The sequence below is a fragment of the Mustelus asterias genome, chromosome 4, assembly GCF_964213995.1.
Source record: "Mustelus asterias chromosome 4, sMusAst1.hap1.1, whole genome shotgun sequence".
In the NCBI taxonomy this organism is placed as follows: Eukaryota; Metazoa; Chordata; class Chondrichthyes; order Carcharhiniformes; family Triakidae; genus Mustelus; species Mustelus asterias.
This window is the reverse complement of record NC_135804.1, coordinates 7,097,135-7,117,397: the sequence shown is the minus strand read 5'-3', so window position 1 is coordinate 7,117,397 and position 20,263 is coordinate 7,097,135. Positions and strand designations below refer to the sequence as shown.

Below are 20,263 nucleotides of genomic sequence, written 5' to 3'. Positions count from 1 at the left end.
ACAACCCCTTGTAATTTCTGGCAGTCTTGGACAGAGCAGGAGCCATACCAAGCTGTGATACAACCAGAAAGAATGTTTTCTATGGTGCATCTGTAATCTGCACAGCACACTCCCAATTCTTGCACAAGTCCTCTCTGTTAGTGAGGAGGACTTTACACGGTTAACTGGACTGGGTGTGCCTTTGTTGTGACCAGTTCCTATGGATGATGCCAGGTGATCCATCCTGTTTTATTCTTTTTATAGATTTTTGCAAAGATTTTAATAAAATTGAATGGTTTTTTGAGGCCATTTCAGAGGGCAGCTGAGAGTCGGCCATTTTGCTATAGGTTCGCGAGTCCCATATAGGCCAGAACAGATAAGGCCAGTACATTTCCTTCCCAGTGGGAACTAAATGGGTTGTGAGGAAAATCCGAATGTTTCATGGTTTTAGGTTTAGACCATAAGACATAGGAGCAGAATTAGGCCATTCGGCCCATTGAGTCTGCTCCACCATTCAATCATGGCTCATATTTTTTTCATCCCCATTCTCCTGCCTTTTCCCCATAACTCCTGACCCCCTTATTAATCAAGAACCTCTCTATCTCTGTCTTAAAGACACTCAATGACCCGGCCTCCACAGCCTTCTGCGGCAAAGAGTTCCACAGATTCACCACTCTCTGGCTGAAGAAATTCCTTCTCATCTCTAGTTTTAAAGAGTCGTCCCTTTATGCCCTCTGGCTCTAGTTTTTCCTACTAGTGGAAACATCTTCTCCACATCCACTCTATCCAGACCTATCAGTATCCTGTAAGTTTCAATAAGATCCCCCCTCATCCTTCTAAACTCCAATGAGTACAGACCCAGAGTCCTGAACTGTTCCTCAAAATGACAAGCTCTTCATTCCAGGGATTATTCTTATGAACTGTATTTACTTTCTTGTTTATTCAACTCATTAATCCAGAAACTCAGATAATGTTCTGGGGATCCGGGTTCGAATCCCACCATGGCAGCTGGTGAAATTCAATAAAAAAATACCTGGAATTAAGAATCTATTGGTGACCATTAAATCATTGTCAACTGTCAGAAAAACCCATCTGATTCACTAACGACCGTTCGGGAAGGAAACCTGCTGTCCATACCCGGCCTGGCCTACATGTGACTCCAGAGCCACAGCAATGTGGTTGACTCTCAACTGCCCTTTGGAATGGCCTCGCAAGCCACTAGTTTCAAGGGCAGCTAGGGGACGGGCAATAAATGCTGGCCCAGCCAGCGACGCCCATGTCCAATTAATAAAGTAATAATGAAATTTACATTTCCCAGCTGTCAAGGCAAAACTTGAATTCTTCTCTCCCGATTATGAGTCTGGCCTTTGAATTACTAGTCCAGCAATATATCCATTATGCCAGCATCATCCTAAGGTTAATTTGTTCATCACCAATATCACGGAGGTGGGCAGTTTGGACAATATCACAGTGCTGTTTCTGGGACCTTGCTTTCCACAATTCAATGTCTTACATTACCAAAGAGATTGCCCTTAAAAACACTTGATTGGCTATGAACTGCTTTAGGACATCTGAAGCTCTTGAAAGGCGCTGCATAAATGCAAATCTTTTTCGTCTTTCATTTTAGTCAGAGAGGTAGGGTGCAGCAGCATAACCAGCCTGTTCTACCTTCTCTGGCATACTCCAAGCATAGAGTTACCCCTTGTGATGTAGCCATTCGTATTTATTCATTATTATCATCTTAACTTCATCGTGAAAACATATGCGCACATAAACCAAAGGGAAAAGAAAAAAAGTAAATTATCACGGTTTGATTTTATGGAAAGCCTCCTCGGAAATATTCAATCATCCATGTTGACTGAAGTAATGCTGGCTGTTGGTGAAAAATGATTAAATGTTATTAATGTCTATTGATATGAACCTTGGGTGAAATGGAATGGCTCAACTGCTAATAACCTTTGGTATTAATCACACAGTGACAGCCTCAGAAATCAGTCAGAAAATATCACAGTCCTTGCTAAGGCTTCAAGCTTCCCACACAGTATTAGTAGCAATGTTTCATTTTATCATTCTCAAATAGACAGCCCCATGAATGCAACATACCATTGAATCATAGAAAATAGGAGCAGGAGCAGGCCATTCAGCCCTCCGAGCCTGCTCCGCCATTCATTATGATCACAACTGGTCATCCAACTCAATAGCCTGATCCTGCCTTCCCCCCATATCCCTTGATCCGCTTCACCACAAGTGCTATATCTAACTGCCTCTTGAAAACATGTAATGTTTTGGCCTCAACTACTTTCTGTGGTAGCGAATTCTACAGGCTGGCTACTCTCTGGGTGAGGAAATTTCTCCTCATCTCTCTCCTAAACCATCTATCGTGTATCCTCAGACTGTGACTCCTGGTTCTGGACACCCCACTATCAGGAACATCCTTCCTGCCTCTACCCTGAATAGTCCTGTTAGAATTTTATAGATTTCTATGAGATCCCCACTCATTCTTCTGAACTCCAGCAAATACAATCCTCACTGACTTAATCTCTCCTCATACATCAGTCCTGCCATCCCAGGAACCAGTCTGGTAAACCTTCGCTGTACTCCCCTGGAGCAAGAATATCCTTCCTCAGATAATGAGACCAAAACTGCAGACATTATTCCAGATGTGGCCTCACCAATGGCCTGTATAAATGGAGCAAGACATCCATGTTCCTGTACTTGAATCTTCTCGCTATGAAGACCAACATACCATTTGCCTTTTTTACTGCCTGCTACACCTGCATGCTTACCTTCAGTGACTGGTGTAAGAGGACATCCAGGTCTCATTGCACATTTCCCTCTCCTAATTTATGGCCATTCACATCGTAATCAGCCTTCCGATTTTTGCCCCCAAAGTGGATAACCTCACATTTATCCAAATTATACTGCACCTGCCAATTATTTGCTGATACACTCAGCTTGTCCAAATCACACTGAAGGATCTCTGCATCCTCCTCACAACTCACCCTTCCATCCAGCTTTGTGTCTTCTGCAATTTGGAGATATTACATCTGGTTCCCACATCTAAATTATTAATATATATATAGTGAATAGCTGGGGTCCCAGCACTGATTCCTGCAGTACTCCACTCATTTGCTTGCCATTTGGAAAAATATTGGTTTATTCCTCATCTTTGTTTCCTGTCTGCCAATTAGTTTTCTATCCATCTCAACATGTTACCCCATCCCATGCACTTTAATTTATGAGGAACTTCGTGGAAAGCCTTCTATAAGTCCAAATAAACCACATCCGCTGGCCTTCCCTCATCAACTCGACAGGTTACATCCTCTAAACTCCACAGTAACAGCAATAGCTCCTTCACCATATCATTCTCTAATATTCCACAGCCTTCTCGTAACACCCTGCGATTGTTCTCATTATAACATCTACATTACGTATCATAGAGTCCCTACAGTGCAGAAGGAGGCAATTTGGCCCATCATGTCAGCACCTACAACAATCCACCCAGGCCCTATCCCTCTAACCCCACATATTTACCCTGCTAGATCCCCTGACACTAAGGGCAATTTAGCATGGCCAATCAACCTAGCCCGCACATCTTTGGAGGAAACCGGAGCACCTGGAGGAAACCCACGCAGACACGGGGGAGAATGTGCAAACTCTACACAAACAGTCACCTGAGGCTGGAATTGTACCCGTGTCCCTGGCGCCGTGAGGCAGCAGCACGAACCACTGTGCCACCGTGCCACAAAATTGTTCGCAACAATGGCGTTTTTTGCTAACGTGGATTGGGAGAAACTGTTCCTCGTGGCAGAAGGGTCCATAACAAGAGGGCACTGATCTAAAAGAGCCGGTGCGGAATGAGGAGAAAAACCTTTCTGCAGCGAGTTGCTATTATGTGCAGCGTGCAGCCTGAAAGGGTGGAGGAAGGAGATTCAATAGTAACATTCAAAAGGCAACTGGACAAATCATTGATACTAAAAGAATTACTGAGCTCTGAAGAATAGCGTGGAAGTGAAATAATTGGATATCTCTTTCAAAGAATCGGCATTGCCACAATGTGCTGAATAGTCTCCTTTTGTGCAGTGTTATTCTATGAACCCTGCAATGCAATGCAGAGTGGAACACCCAGTAATAAGCCTGTAAGATTGTGTTCCACAGGTAATATTCTGTTATAGCCCTTCGCATTGTAACAGATCCCCTTTCTTACCGTTGGTCTCTCACTGCTTGCTGCAACACTTTTGCATGCTACTGTACAGTACTGCGGTAAATCTCTCCTCAGTTGAATGGAATCTGAACTCTCACCCGCTACTATATAACATTCTTCAATACACACCACCCACTCATTTTAACACACTGCCACAGCACATTCCCAAAAATAAAAAGTTTCTAAATCATCACGCGGTTTTGCGAGAAGTCCCTGACACACTACAAATACACACATCAGCTATTATAGTTTCTGACAAACGAGTTTGTAGCAATTCAGTTCCCCCAGGGAATTAGCTATGGATTCAAGTCGTGCCCCAGGATTTAAGTTCACACTTTAATTTGTGTGAATTACGGAGACAGTCCTTCTGAATTTATAACAAAAACAGAGAATGCTGGAAAATCTCAGCAAGTCTGGCAGCATCTGTGGGAGAGAGAATAGAGCCAACGTTTCGAGTCTAGATGACCCTTCGTCAGAGCTGGTTTTGTTTCAGATTCCAGTATCCGTACAGTATTTTGCTTTTACCTTCTGAATTTATTTTGTTTTTGGATGGACATCAAATCAAGGCCTGGCCTGCAGGATGTTAAAAATCCCAAGGCACTGCGTGGAGAAGTGCAGAATAATCTCCGGGTGTCCAACATTATTGCCTCAACTTCCAGTGGGGCATTGATAACTCAAAGTTATTGCCACGCTCATCTATATAACAACAGTAATTGCACATTACAGCAATTCTTTGCACACAAGAATCGCTGGATATTTTTGAGAGATGTAGAAATGCAAGTTATTCCTTATTCACCTTGTACGCTCTATTTTCCCTCACAGTAAACATCCCTCTTATGCCACAACACAATTTGCCATCATTAATGTGGAGTTGCTGGTGTTGGACTGGTGTTTATTTGATAGCATTCGTGCTACCAAATAAACATGGTGGACTTTAACCTGGTGTTGTGAGACTACTTACTATGCCATCATTAAGACTCTTGCGCCACAAGGTTCCACCTTCAAGTCCCACTCCAGAGCACAAAATCAAGGCTGACACTGCAGCCCAGTATCGAGGGAGTGCTGAACTGTTGGAGGTGCCATATTTCAATGAAACAAAAGCATGAAATAACCCATGGTGCGATTTCAAAAGAAGAGCTTGGGATTTATCCTTGATGTCATGGCAAATATTTATTCCTTAATCAACATGAGCTTGTCATTATGGCATTGCTGTTTGTGGGAATTGCTATGTACAAATTGGCTACCCGTTACAACAGTGACTACACTTCAAACAATAATTCATCAGCTGCACAGTGCTTTGAGGAGACCAATATGAAAAGTACGATATGAATGAACACTTTTCTTTGTATTGTACAAAAAAACTGAAATTAACACCACCGTCCCAGAGGATCATAGGATGACTGGTGGTGATTTAACCTGAGGGTCACCACACCTCAGGCATGGGGCAAGGTTAAGAAGGCAGGGCTTTCATGGATAACCTCAACCGGTATGGGAGTTAAACTCATGCTGTTGGCTTTGCTCTGCATCATGAACCAGCCATCCAGCCAACTGAGCCAGGGAAAACGGAAACATCGGGGATGGAGATATATTTGCCAGTTCAGTAAATCAGTATTTTATCCACATCTTTTCAAAAGAAGAGTGAGGGAAGGTTAGCTCTCATCACCTATCCTATTCCAAGGTCGGGATTTTCCAGCCTTTCCTTCCAGCAGGATTTTCCAATCTCCTCCATACATTTCCCAATGGTGCGGCTTGCAGGCAACGCAAATAGTCGTTGACTTCAGTGGGACTGGAAGGTCATCTTGGTGAGATGTCACTGCTGCCAGAAAACCTGACAACCCGCTGCAAGTGTTTTTTTTGGGGGGGTGGGGGGGGGGGGGGGGGGTGGGGGTGGGGGGGGGTGGAGTGCAGGGAATCAAGGCCAATGTCTTCCATTGCACCATTAACATAAGAAAGTCTCCCTTAAGGCACTTCACAGCAACGAATACCAAACAAAATTGGACCCCGAACATTATTAAAAAAGTCTTGGGAGAGGTGACAAAAAGCGATCTTCGGCAACAGAAGAGAAGATTGGAGAGGAGGAGAGATTTAGCAAGGGTTTTTCAGAATTTAAAAGTCTAGGCAGATGAAGAAATAGGGTAGGATTTTCCAACCCGCCCTCCCCCCCCAGCGTGCCGCCAAGACATGTGTTGTGGTGGCATCTTGCCAAAGGCTGGTGGTGGGATCTTTTAGTCCCACAGTTTCCCACTGTTTGCATGGTCTCCCATCGAGGAACCCATGGCAGGTGGTCACCAACGGTGGGGGGGTCACCAATGCTGGGATGGGACAATGCTGCCAGTGGGAATGGCTGGAAAATCCCACCTATGGTGTGACCATTGGTAGAGCGATTAAAATGGGGGATGTGCAGGAGGCCAAAATATGAGAAGCTCAGACAGAGATCTCAGAGGGTTGAAGAGTTGAAGGAGTTACAGGCCCGAAACCATGGAGGGATTTGAAAACAAGGGTGAGGGACTTTGCCAGAGCCAGTGCTAATGTAGGTCACTGAGGCACAGTGGCACAGTGCTTAGCACTGCTGCCTCACAGTGCCAGGGACCCGGGTTCGATTCCCGGCTTGGGACACTGTCTGTGCGGAGTCTGCATGTTCTCCCCGTGTCTGCGTGGGTTTCTTCTGGGTGCTCCGGTTTCCTCCCACAGTCCCAAAGACGTGCTGTTTAGGTGCACTGGCCACGTCAAATTCTCCCTCAGTGTACCCGAACAGGTGCCGGAGTGTGGCCATTAGGGGAGTAACTACAATGCAGTGTTAATGTAAGCCTACTTGTGACACTAATAAATAAACTTTAAACTGAGCAAAGGGGTGATGGATGGACAGGGCTTGGTGAGAGCTGGCAGGCAGCAAGTCTTTGGATGATGCCACGTTTACCGTGAGTGTGGTGGGAGGCCAAACAGAACAGCAGTGGGACAGGCAAGTCAGAAATGCGTTGGACGGGGTTTTCAATCCAAGTCTTCCTGAAACCACTGACATGCTCCACTTTGCTGCTCTCCTGGGGGATACAATTTGGGATCTCATATTTTGCATCCACTCTCATGAAAAATAACCAGCAGGATATAATTTCAAATGTTTACAAATTCAGTGTTGCATTCAGAGATCTGAAAAAGTACTGATGGAAGGATACCTCTGTCCCAATTATTAATAAATAAATTTGCATTTATATGGTGTATTTTCACATTATTAAAAATGTCTTACAGCACAGCACAGGAATTACTTCATTTCTGTCAGGCAGGTAAATAACAATTTGTGCACAGTGAGATCCTTACAATTTGCTGCGAGATCTGTTTTCGTGATGTTGGTTTATGAGTAAATATTGGCCAGGAGAATGTTCCTGTTTTTCTTTGAATGATCTGTTTCATTTCAGAAGTTATTAAAAGAGGGTCAATATTAAACCTTGGTTTACTGTCCTAGCTAAAAGACAGCACCCCTGACGGTGCTGCGCCCCCTCGGTACTGAACTGGGAGTGTCAGCCTCAATTATGCGTTTTAGTTAAATGAAGGAAGACCTGAACTCATGACCATCAAGGCTCAAGGACGAGAGTGCTTATGAATAAGACAAAGTCAGTTGTGCCCACACAGAGATAGAGCATGTGCCCCAAAAGGTTTTATGGGCGAAATTATGTTTGCAGTCCCCATCACTTCCTGATCCCAGAGAATTGACAGGTTTTCATAGCACTGCTATAAACACTGTAGCACAAATACATTTCTCCCCTGTGTCGAAACGCCTTCGGGATTTCTGGCCACGCTCACCTCAAAACCAGAAATTCCCATTTGCAAGGTCTGTGTCCCGCCCGCTACAATTCCCGTGGCGGGTGGGAGGGGAAGATTCCCCCAATCCCCCCCAATTGTTTCAGCTTGATACGTTAGAGATGCCAAGTCTTCAGCATTACTGTGGATTCTCCAGAAATTAAATATCAACCTTCAGGACACGGCTGGGGAATAGATCATTGAGGAAATAAAACTTGCTGTTTCTTTCAAATTTGCTTTCAACACTTTAGTTCACGAGGTACACAAATAGATGGCACACAATGTCACCAATGGCAAAAATGTGGGAAGGGATGAGGTCATGTGATGAAACCTCCAGGAATATACCCAGAGTTGGCAATCTTACTGAACTGGTGGAGCTTGCTAAAGTTCGGGGGCCATTAGGAATGTTCTTCTCTTGGCTATTGACAATTGGAAACCCACGGAGAGTTTTTTTGCCGGGAGAGAGCTGTCTATATCTTTGTTTCCCTTGCTTGTTGTGTTCTGTGCAACTTGTCATACCATTGTTGAGTTATGCTGGAAGGTTTTTGTCCCAGTGTGATGAAGAAAAATGTGCTTGTGCCTCAAAGATTTGATTATGTGCAGGTAATACATTGACTCCATTCCAAATCTCTGGAGCAAACTTATATTAAGCGGGGAATAGAGATAGCGCATAAAGAGAGGCAATATTTTTCCTGTTTCATTTTCTAAATAGTGTTGAAAAGTAGTCTCCAGGTGCATGTTTTAGGGAGTGGTGATTGCAAAGGGCCTGATAGATAACTAAGCTGCAATAACACAAGAACCAAGAGCTTAGTCTTAATTCTTTAGAGTGATTCCACCATATTATTCCAACATATTATTGAAATACCAGCAAAATATGATCGAACTACAAAGCAAACAGGCAGCATCCAAAAGAGGGAAACAAGATCACTTGAAAACTAGATAATGAAGGCCGTTTAGCCCATCTGATGTCCTGTTCATCTTTGGAGTGCGGGAGGAAACCAGAGCACCCGGAGGAAACCCACACGAGGAGAACGTGCAAACTCCACACAGACAGTGACCCGAGGCTGGAATTGAACCCGGGTCCCTGGCGTTGTGAGGCAGCAGTGCTAACCACTGTGCCACCGTACCGCGTGCCACAAAGGTAAGAACTTGTGCTCAAGTCACTGGTACAGGGCCTGTACCCTCAACTTGCTAGCTCAGCAGCAAGAGTGCTGCAAACTGAGCAGCGGCTAACATGGCACCTTGTGTTTTATTATCCATCAGATTGAGGAGAATTTCATTCCTACCTGTTCAGACTAGATAAAATATAAGAGCACGAGGGAAAAAGGGCAGTGTCCCAATCCACTTTTTATTCACTAAAGACAGTGCCCTTCTACCATGTTTCCCTTTCCATCTCTTGACCTTTTTTCTACCTTCCTGTTGGAATATTGCTGCTTAAACAGTGAGTGCTGAATGCATATTGGTAGGACTGGCAGCAAGGGCTTTGAGTGGGTGTGGAAGCTGAATCAACATCAATGGATGTGTATTCATTAGTGTTCAGATGTCTTATTATTTCAACTGCATGTGTTAACTCAGTTCCCTTTCATCACTGGCACTTTTCAAACCACTTCCTACAATAACATCATCCAGATTAAAGGAGAAGGAAAGGACAGAGAGATGGATTCCACATCCTAATTTGGGGAAGTTTATCCAGCTCTCTCACACACTCCCAGGCAGAAGACAAGAAAACACCAGTGTAGTGACAGACATGATCCATCTGTCACCTTTGGTCTCCAACTTCTATCCCTCTGTCCTTTCATGTGACTGCCATATTTTGTCAACGTCTACATTGACATTGCTTTTTTCTTGTGGAAAATTTAAGTTACACAAAGGTAGCAACTGACGGTTGAGAGCAGTGGGACTGAATACTTAAATCTATGAATATGTTAAGGGAGGGAGGAGATGTTATTCTGTTCTTCATAAAAAGGAGTGGCCCAAGAGGGAGAGTTGGAAACAGTAATACCTGAAAGCTTAAGTCCAGAGGCATCAATTTGGTTTGCAGGTAAGTATTTGGTTAGTTTAGGTTATTTTTCTCCTCATAACCTGGGGCAGTAGTTTAAACTGGTACAAGGGAGATACAAGTGTTATCTTAAATATGATAGCATAACTAGTTAAACTCCACAATATAACTATGAATTAATATAATTTATAGGGGAGATGGTGATGCTGTGGTAATTCGAATGCCCAGGTTAATATTCTGGGGACTTGGGTTCAAATCCGAACAAAGCAACTGGAATTTAAATTCAATTCACAAATCTGGAATATATATTAATGGTGACAAAGAAACTATCACTGATTGTTGTGAAAACCATCTGGTTCGCTAATGTCCTTTAGGGAAGGGAATCTGCTGTCCTGACCCAATCTGACCTACATTTGACTTCAGGCCCACAGCAATGTGATTGACTCTGAACTGCCCCCCTGAAAAAACTGTGGCAAACCACTCAAATCAAGGGCAACTAGGGATGCACAACAAATGCTGGCTTTGCGCATATCCCATGAAATAATAAAGCAAAGAATAATTGAATGATATTTATAAATTTGTGCTGAATGAGTTAATAAAGATGGCTGAGCTGGTGATGTGTTGCAGCTGCAGTATGTGGATCCAATGGACACCTGTGTGATACATGGCAACCACACCTACAGTAAGTGTCTGCAGCTTAAGGAACTTGGGCTCCAAATTGATGATCTGGGGCCTGAACTTCGGACACTGCAGTGCATCAACAAGGAGGGACGTTACCTGAACACTTTGGGCAGCACAGTGGTTAGCACTGCTGCCTTACAGCGCCAGGGACCCAGGTTCAATTCCGGCCTCAGGTCACTGTCTGTGCGGAGTTTGCACTTTTTCCTCGTGTCTGCGTGGGTTTCCTCTCACAGTCTCAAAGATGTGCGGGTTAGGTTGATTGGCCATGCTAAATTGACCCTAGTGTCAGGGCGATTAGCAGGGTAAATGTATGGGGTTATGGGAATAGGACCTGGGTGGGATTGTGGTTGGTACTGACTCAATAGGCTTAATGGCCTCCTTCTGTACTGTAGCTATTCGATGATTCTACGACTTTGCTCCAGGAGGCAGTCATACCCCTTAAGCGAGCCACTTCAGACTTTGACCATGGTCAGTGTGACTGTAAAAGAGGCAAGTTTGGGGGTCCAGAAGGTAGCCATGGAAGAGCCATAGCCATTGCAACTGTCCAAAGGATTCAAGGTTCTTGCAGCTTGAGAGCAGGGACTGCAGTGAGGACATTGGTTAGGTTACAGATGGAATGTTGCGTGCAGTTCAGGTCGCTACACAATCGGAAGTATGTGATTGCACTGGAGAGGGTGCAAAGGAGATTCACCAGGATGTTGCCTGGGATGGAAATCAGATATGAGGAGAGGTTTTATAGGTTGGACTTGTTTTCCCTGGAGCAGAGGGAGCTGAGGGAGGATCTGATAGAGGTATACAAAATTATGAGAGGCAGATCATAAGAATCCTTTCTCTGCTGTATGACTCCATGGCTTCATGCACCTGACTGTTCGAGTGTAACTGGTGACAACTTTAGATTGGTTGTAATGTGACCAATGGGAACAAGATGTAAGGGTCAGCTGACCCAATGAACCATGGCACCAATTGCAGAGTGATGTAATAGTCAGCTGACCAGCTGATGCACTATAAATAAGAAACCATGTAGAATTGTAAGGAGCTTGGAATGGCCCAGGGTAAGGCCCCAAGTTTGGAGTAATGATGTTTCTTTATTAAACCCTTTCTTCGATTTATAAGTTGGAGTAAGTTTTGTTGTATTTTTGTATCTGCATTTTTGAAGAGTTTCTTCCGAGGAAACACTGACATCTCCCACACTCCAAATGGTCAAAGCGACCTTGACCTCACCAACCCTGCCCAGCCTGATCTGCCCAACCCAACCACCTGACATATGGGATCGCTGACCCCAACCCCAACAGCTAATAAAATGGATAACTCTGCAGGCTACAAAAGCAGAAGTCCTGATGGTGCTATACAGTGTATGTTAAAGAAAATACAGGTTGTCATAGAGGTACACTGTGCAGGGAAATAAAGTAAAAGCAATGTTAAAAAAGCTAGTGGACACCCGGACATAAAATATGCCAGATTCAACATTATGAGCATCAATAGAAAATTACAAGTCAAGCAACTTGGCAGGAAGATGTTCTGGAAAGGCTCAAAACTCTCAGCTGGATAGAAAATATTTCAATAATCTTCTAAAGGAACGTATTCTCTTGCATTCATGTGAATTCTAATCATTGAATTAGGATCTGATTTATTTTCTGAAAGTTGGGAGGATCCAAAATCAGCCTGGACTCGATCCGAGGCTGCCAGTTTGAAACACTCTACTCATAGCAGGGAACAGTAGAGTTTGGGGGAATGGACATTCTCCTCTACTGCCACAGAGCGTGAGTCCTAAATGCTGCATTGCCTGTCTGTTTCCAGGGTCAAATGCACTCACTCAGGCTGGAGAGAATGGGAGGGAAAGATCCAGTTGCCATGATCCACATACGTAACAGCAGTACAAATAGGACTACGAAAGAGTTTCTGCTGAGGAAATATTAGTGACTAAATTAAAAATCAGAACCGCAAAGGTAATAATCTCTGGGTCCCTGCCTGAGCCATGAACAAATTTGTTTAAGGTAAATAAGATTAGGGTGTCGAATGTGTTGGCTCAAAAGCTGGTGTGGGAGAAATGAGTTTTGATTCATGGGATACTGGCTCCAATATTGGGGAAAGAGGGAGTTGTACAACTGGGACAGCCTTGGTCTTAACTGCGCTGGGATCAGTGTCCCAGTGTATCATATAACTAGGAGCTGGAGGGAGAGCTTTGAACTATATTTTGAGGGGGGAAGAGGTTCACATGAGGGGACATTTGGAAAGTTAAAGGGAAAGGACAAAGTAATAGCGCAGAATTGTGATACAGGTAATGATAACCAGAGTGTAATGTGAGGGGGGTAGCACGTATGAACACAAGAGGACAGCAGCAAATAAAATCAAAGTAGGTAAAATGGTGTAAAGACAGAATTAAAGGCTGAAATGCATTCAGCATTCATAACAAGATGGAAACACTGACAGCATAAATAGAGATAAGTAATTGTGAGATGTTTGGCGGGTACTTGAGCCTGCACTCTGCGTGCACGAGATCGCCGGAGGGAGCTCAAAATCCAGTAAACACCGGAAATCACAAATCTCACAACTAGGTTGCTCAGAGCATGAGACTTGGGGATTAATAATGGGAAACAAAGAAATGGTAGAGATTATGAACAAGTACTTTGCAGTCAAAGACAAAAAGAATCCTGCAAATAATAGAAAAGCAGGAGGCAAAAGGGAGGAAGGAACTAAAAACAATCACTGTCACCGGGAAAAAATACTGGGAAAACAAATGGGACCAAAGGTTGACAATTCCCCTGGACCTGACCATCTGCATCCTTGTGTCCCAAAGGAGGTGGCTACAGGGATAGTCGATGAAATAATTGTAATCTTGCAATATTCCCGAGATCCTGGAAAGGTTCCAGTGGATTGGAAAACCACAAATATCATTCCACTATTCAGGAACAGAGGGAGATAGAAATCAGTAAACTATAGGCCCATTCATCTAACATTTGTTAATCGTGAAAATGCTGGAAACCATTATTAAGGAGGTAGGAGCAGAACAAATGGAAAAGGATACCCCCTGGCAGAGTCAACATGGTTCTGTGAAAGAGAAATCTTATTTTACAAATTTATTAAAGGTCTTTGAGGATGTAACAAGCAGTATGAATAAAGAGGAACCAGTAGATGTTGCATACTTGAATTTCCAAAAGACATTCTATGAAATGCCATATAAAAGGTCACGGTTTTGGGCTGTTATATTAGCATGGGTAGAGGATTGGCTAACTAACAGAATGTGGAGATGCCGGCGTTGGACTGGGGTGAACACAGTAAGAGTTTTAACAACACCAGGTTAAAGTCCAACAGGTTTATTTGGTAGCAAACACCATTAGCTTTCGGAGCGCTGCTCCTTCGTCAGATGGAGTGGAAATGTGCTCTTATACAGGGCACAGAGATGCACTAACTTGATTTTTGTGTCTCTGTGCCCTGTTTGAGAGCACATTTCCACTCCATCTGACGAAGGAGCAGCGCTCCGAAAGCTAATGGTGTTTGCTACCAAATAAACCTGTTGGACTTTAACCTGGTGTTGTTAAAACTCTTACTAACTAACAGAAAACAGAGAGTAGGGATAGGTGGTTATTTTAAGTTTGTCAAGGTTCACTTGTGCAATGGCAGAGGAGCTAGTATTGAGGCCTCAACAATTTATGGTTTATATTAATGTCTTGAATAATGAGACTGAATTTATTGTTGCCAAATTTGGTGATCATACAAAGAAAGGTAGTAAAGAGAGTTGGGAGGATACAAAGAGTCCACAAAAGGATATGCAGATGTGACAACCAACCAGCAGTTCCTATAGATTACATTGTGATAATGACCAGATTAGCAGTTTCAGTCATGTTAATTGAGGAATTAAAGTTTGCCAGTACACTTTGGAGATTTGCCTGCTCTTTGGAACAGTGCCATGGCATCTTTAGAACCTATCTACATCTCCATTTTTGACCTCATCTGAAAGATGGCACCTCTGACCATGCAGCACTTCATCAGTACTACACATGAATGTCAGCCGAAATCCTGCAATCATGTTCCCGGAGTGAGGCTTGAACTAATAACCTTCTGATTCAGAGGCAAGAATGAAAACCAATGAAGCCACAATTGACATGGGTGATAGAGTAATGAGGATACAGAGAGAGGAAGAGGGTGGCAAAGTGCACTGAAGCCTAGGAGGCAAATTAGTGAAGTATTATTCTCAATCTCTAACGGTCAATTCTAAATAGTCAATCTATAAAGAATGAAATCACAGCTTGTGAATAATACAATCCTCATGGTGAAATTACTTCAGAAATTCTTGAGAAAGAAAAAGATGGAGAAATGTTTTAATCCTGCCAGAAGTAATTAATCAGATTCAAATGAAAAAAAGATTTATCTGTAAGCCATTGTGAATGACTTATCAAAGTAAGCTCCGAAACACGAGAGGTAAGAACTATCTGAGACTGCTGTTCCATATGCATATGTCAAAAGAAAATGTCAGTTCAAAACTTAGCCTCTGTGAAAATTATTGTGAAAGGTTGGGTTCAACAGTTTAGTTTTCATCTTGCTTTACTGCGGACCTCTCCACAGTGACATTTGGAAAGCTACAGAGGTCCTACGTAACACTGCTGAATTCTGCTCACACATGAGGAACATCAGGCTATAGAGTATCACCAAATGTAACAATCCTATCTGACTAATCTCCTCCTTGGAGAGACCTAATTGTGTCATGGAAAATATCACTCCAGTCACACATGAACGAGATCGTCAATCAAGAAAAGGTCTATTTTGTTTTTGCAGTGCTGCTCCCTGCTGCCTTTGCCTTCCTTGGTGATGGTTATGAATACCTTTAGTGAAATGATGCCTTGGCTGACCTGAGAATGTCTTGCATCCTTCACTCAGAAGCAGACGGCAGCTATTGATACCGGACAGTGGTGTCACAAGAATAGCAGAGACGACAAACCACAATGGCTGGAGTTGTGAGATTACAGTAAGAAGTCTCACAACATCAGGTTAAAGTCCAACAGGTTTATTTGGTAGTAAAAGCCACGAGCTTTTGGAGCGCTGCTTCTTCATCAGGTGAGTGAGATTTCAGTTCACAAACAGGGCATATAAAGACACAAACTCAATTTACAAAATAATGTTTGAAATGCGAGTCTTTACAGGTAATCAAGTCTTAAAGGTACAGACAATGTGAGTGGAGAGAGGGTTAAGCACAGGCTAAAGAGATGTGTATTGTCTCCAGCCAGGACAGTTAGTGAGATTTTGCAAGCCCAGGCAAGTCATGGGGGTTACAGATCGTGTGACATGAACCCAAGATCCCGGTTGAGGCCGTCCTCATGCGTGCGGAACTTGGCTATCAGTCTCTGCTCAGCGACTCTGCGCTGTTGTGTGTCGTGAAGGCCGCCTTGGAGAACGCTTACCCGAAGATCAGAGGCCGAATACCCGTGACCGCTGAAGTGTTCCCCAACCGGAAGAGAACACTCTTGCCTGGTGATTGTCGAGCGGTGTTCATTCATCCTGTGTTTACCGCAGTCCAACGCCGGCATCTCCACATCATGGCTACCGTTGTGAGATTAATCATGGCAAGCACAGGCTTGAAATTGATAAGCTGATGAAGACCAGGCCATACCAAAATTATTTCCTTTTCTTTCTTAAGACTGGGCTCATAGAATCAGAGAATCCCTACAGTGTAGAAGGAGGCCATTCAGCCCATCGAGTCTGCACCGACCACAATCCCACCTAGGCCCTATCCCCATAACCCCATACATTTACCCTAGCTAGCCCCCTGACACAAGGGGCAATTTAGCATGGCAAATCCACCTAACCCGCACATCTTTGGACTGTGGGAGGAAATAGGAGCACCCAGAGGAAACCCACGCAGACACGGGGAGAATGTGCAAACTCCACACAGACAGTGACCCAAGCCGAGAATCGAGCCCAGGTCCCCGGGCACTGTGAGGAAGCAGTGCTAACCACTGTGCCACCGTGCCACCCATAAAATTATTTTGGGAGAATTCTCTCTGGCCTCAGGCTTCACTGAGCTCAATCAGTCTCACTCCTATCCTTAAGAGACATTCCTAAAAGTATGATCCCTGCAGAAGGGATACTTGCATTTGCATCTCTGCGGACTCACAATCTTCAAATATGTGTTTGTACTCTGTGAAGTGGGGGATAATAATTCTCCACCCTTTCACAATTTGCAAGCAGTCGGAATAACAATAAGACAAGCAAAACCTGAAGCCATCAACATGAGATAATCACCAAGAAGTCAGACTGGGAATTCACGAAAGCATCTTTACCCAGGGCGTGTTGAGGACATGGAAGTTATTTCCTCAGGGAGTAGTTGACACAAATAACATAGATGAATTCACAGAGCAGCTAGATAAACAGATAAGGGAGAAAGAAATGAAAGAATATGTAATGGGCTGAGATGAAACAGGTTGAGTGGAGCCTAAATGCCAGCATCTCTGGCTGGGCTGAATGGTCTGACTCTGTGATGTGTCTTCTATGTAATGCGAGGCACATGATCATCTCTGCAGCAAACTCCTTCAACATCTAAATTTGACAGATGTCATGCTGAAGGAGGAATTTCTAGCTATTTTTCCCACTCATTGCTATCAATAGTTCAACTGCAAATTATCTTTGCATTGTTTACTCAAATAACCTACCTATTAATAGTTGTTTTGTTCCTTTTTCTTTGTTTCCTGTGTTTATAGTGGAGAATGACCCTTCCTGATGTCCAACGCAGTTGGCCAGAATATCTGTCACCTTTCTCACTATCGTTGGATAGGCAGCTGTGGGGACATACCTTGACCAATATGATTCAGAAACAGAGGATGACTTTTGTTCCCATTTTGCACTATTACGTGTGTTACCAGAGGTATAATAACCGTGCCAAATCAAGTATTAGTTTGTGTTTAACATCACTTGGAAATCACTCTGCCTTCATCCATCATTTTAGTCCCTCAGTAGTTACGCAGCAGAGAAACATTTCTCTTTTGTCTCTTCAATAAAATTTCCTCCTTTCCTTAAACAGCTGATTATGTTTATGTATTATGTATAATTCTCTTGTTTTATCATTCCCCTCTCTGTCATTTCAGCCTGGCATTACAAAACCTTACAATTAAAGTAAAAAGTAAAATGCTACGGATGCTGGAGTCTGAAACAAAAACAGAAAATGCTGGAAAATCTCAACAGGTCTGACAGCATCTGTTGGGGGAGAATAGAGCCAACGTTTCAAGTCTGGATGACCCTTTGTCGCATTTTCCAGCATTTTCTGTTTTTTTTCCAATTAAAGTGCTTGCTTAAAGTTTATCTATTGGTGTCACAAGTAGGCTTACACTAACACTGCAATGGAGTTACTCTGAAAATCCCCGAGTCACCACACTGCAGCACCTGTTCAGGTACACTGAGGGAGAATTTAGCATGGCCAATCCACCGAACCAGCACGTCTTTCCGACTTTGGGAGGAAACCAGAGCACTTGGAGGAAACCCACACAGACACAGGGAGAACATGCAAACTCCACACAGACAGTGACCCAAGCCGGGAGTCGAACCTGGGTCCCTGGCGCTGTGAGGCAGCAGTGGCTAACCACTGTGCCACCATGCCATGGCAAACAAAAAAGCTGTTGAGTCCAGCAGGTCCTTGGTAGTGTTTATGGTCCAATGAGTCTGCTCCCACCTCTCCTAATCTCACCTCTAAACATATTTTCCTATTCCTTTCTACCTGCCAATCTCACTTCTCTTTAATTGTACTTGCATTCAGCAGAAACCTCCAGCCTCAGCCGCGGCTGGGATTCTCTGGTGCCGCTGCAGTGAATGGGGTTTTGGCTGAGCACCAAATTCTCCGTTCTCGCTGGCAGCTGGGGCGGGGTGAACGAGGATCCCACCCATTATTTGCCTCGATTGGTGGTACTGAGTTGCACGTTTCTCACTGCTCTCTGGGTAAAGGAATTTCTCCTGAATTCCCCATTGGGGTACATCACTCAACACTCTGTTACCTCATTAGTGAATCCATACTTAACTGAGGCGAACAAGCTCATGAAACCTGGGACCTCCCTGGTCCATATAACTCAGTTTGACATTGAGCATTGCACCTTGTCAACCGAGTGTTTGGGGCATTGTTCTAAAATGGTGGCCCTTGCACACTTTTTATCATAGCGAATAAGTCTATTGCTTCAGGGAAAACTAAACTGCAAAGAAACATCATTTATATCACAAGTATGGGAATAAACTTTGAGGTGATAAATATTCATTAAAATATTCATTCTCACCTACAAGATAGATATAGGAACTGTTATTATCAGCCCATTGGGTGAAAACATCCTTTGTTAATTTCATGTAATTACATCCATTGCATGATATGGTAACACCATAAATAGAACTGACCCTCTCCAACGATTACCAGAAAGCTACAGCCCTCAGGCAGCTATATCAGTTTCATTGTCCACAGAATGTGACAAAGGGCATTAATTTTTATTTTTGCCAGCTAACTTTAAAATTCAGCTAAAAATAAAATTCAAATTTATTAACACTCTCTGGAATTTCCAAATGTGTAACCCAACATGCACAGGAGAAAAAGAAATACATTGTAAGCACAAAGAACAAAGAACAGTACAGCTCAGGAACAGGCCCTTCGGCCCTCCAAGCCTGCGCCAATCGTGATACCTGGCTAAATTAAAACCGTATGCACTTACAGAATCCGTATCCTTCCATTCCCATCCTATTCATGTATTTGTCTAGTTGCCCCTTAAATGCTGCTATCGTACCTGCTCCCACCGCCTCTCCAGGCAGTGCGTTCCAGACATTCACCACCCTCTGTGCAAAAAAACTTGCCTCGCACATCTCCTCTAAACTTTTCCCCACACACCTTAAACCTATGTCCCCTAGTACCTGAGTTTTCTATCCTAGAAAAGAGCATCTGACTATCCAAATACCGAATTACCAATGCTTGCTGTCCATTCGTTTTGCCTTTTACCCGAATGGCGTTGTACCCTTAATCCCCAGTTATTATTAGGAACTTGTTGGGTTGGCGTATTCAATTTCCGGCAGAAATTTGAACGGGTGCTTAACAACATAATCACCCTTTCAAAAGATGTAATCATTGTTACAAACAGTAGCACAGTGGCTAGCACTGCTACTTAACAGCGCCAGGGACCCAGTTTCGATTCTGACCTCAGGTCACTGTCTGTGTGGAATTTGCACGTCCTTCCCGTGTCTGCGTGGGTTTCCTCCGGGTACGCCGGTTTCCTCCCACAGTCCAAAGATGTGCGGGTTAGGTAGGTTGGCCATGTTAAATTGCCCCTTAGTGTCAGGGTAAATTAGCAGGGTAAGTCCATGGGGTTACAGGGATAGGGCCTGGGTGGGATTGGTGTAGGTGCAGGCTTGATGGGCCGAATGGCCTCCTCTTGCACTGAAGGGATTCTATGATTTTATGATGAATGTTAGGTCAATCAGCCACTTAGATCCAGAAGGGAAACAATCAAAACTATTGAGTCTCGCTTCTGTTAATTGTAAATTCTTCTTAGAGATGAAAGCAAAAATAAAAGCAAAATATTGTTGAGATTTTCAAACGTTTTCAGTTTTTGTTTCAGATTCCAGAAAATGCTTGAAAATCTCAACAGATCTGACAG

The 20,263-nt window shown here is 43.6% G+C and overlaps 1 protein-coding gene across 4 annotated transcripts in view; it reads right to left on the bottom strand.

The window, feature by feature from the left end:
* Nucleotides 1-20,263, bottom strand: part of cdh8 (cadherin 8) — a 242,360-nt gene that overhangs the window by 186,071 nt on the left and 36,026 nt on the right. The window lies entirely within an intron of this gene.